Source organism: Aphanomyces invadans, assembly GCF_000520115.1.
Source record: "Aphanomyces invadans strain NJM9701 unplaced genomic scaffold supercont1.2, whole genome shotgun sequence".
NCBI classification, from domain to species: Eukaryota; Oomycota; class Saprolegniomycetes; order Saprolegniales; family Verrucalvaceae; genus Aphanomyces; species Aphanomyces invadans.
Window position 1 is genome coordinate 2,522,468 of NW_008580147.1, and position 1,118 is coordinate 2,523,585.

The following is a 1,118-nucleotide window of genomic DNA, read 5'->3' on the forward strand; positions in this document are numbered from 1 at the left end:
CCCAGCACAGAACGTCAGTGCCCGCCGATACATAGTTGGCCTGCAAAAGTTCAACAAGAAAAACAACGTTGACGAGGAAAAAAAGGCACACCCACTTACAGTTCACGAGCTTTCAACCCTGATGAATGGGCTCTCTGGTTTGCACCCATTCGTTGGCTCGCTCCTTCGGCTCGTGCTTGCTGCTGGATTTCTTGGCTGCTTTCGAATCAGTGAGGTTCTCAACCTACGCAGCAATGACGTCCAATTGGTCTCAGATGACAGTGGCCGCTACCTGTCCGTGCGTCTCCGGTGGCACAAAAAAGCCAACGTCGCTGAAGACTGTCAGATATACCACCTTGTGGACGAGAAGACCTTTCCATGTCTTCGAGTGTGTGTGTTCTATGAAGAATACTTGGCTGCCTTGCGCGTGTCTGGTGTCAACCTTGTCGGGTCTGCGTTCGTCTTCCCAAGCCTTGTCCTCCAACAAGGTGGTGTTCCGCGAGTTGACTGGCAGCGTCCTCTTGAGCAAGCGACTCTACGAAAGATGCTCGGTGATATTGTCGAAGCCACTCCCAACCTACCAATTGGGTTCACACTCCACAGCCTCCGACGGGGAGGTGCCTTTTACCGCGTCTTCGAATCAACTGAGCGCCGCTTCAATTTCCGGGAGCTGATGGCATGGTGCAGATGGTCGAATGCCAAGACTTGCTGCGAGTACCTGGTTACTCAAAGCATCAGCAATGAAATCAACCCGCGCAACCTACTTCGTTCTGGAAGCTCCGTACAATGCCATGGCATCCTTAGCGGCGGGCCTGCGACGTCTCTGAGTGTGGAGGCGCTTGGTGCAGCGGTGGCAAGATTTCTACAGGAGAACGGTCAGTTGCATGCAAGTCCTCCTCGAGCCTCGACAAAGCAGCTGAAGATGGATGGCTTCATAGCGCAGAAGACGATTCCGACTGCTCGGTCGGGGCTCGAGGCGTGGCGACAATGGTTCGTTGCTGACCCTGAGGGGGGGTTGGTGTGTGCTCTCAAGGACTACACGAAGGATATGATTCGTTGTGATCGCAAGAGGTACTCCGAGCGTCTAACCTTGGGAATGGCTTTCTCCAAGTACTCATCGTACGAGCAGTTCGAATCTG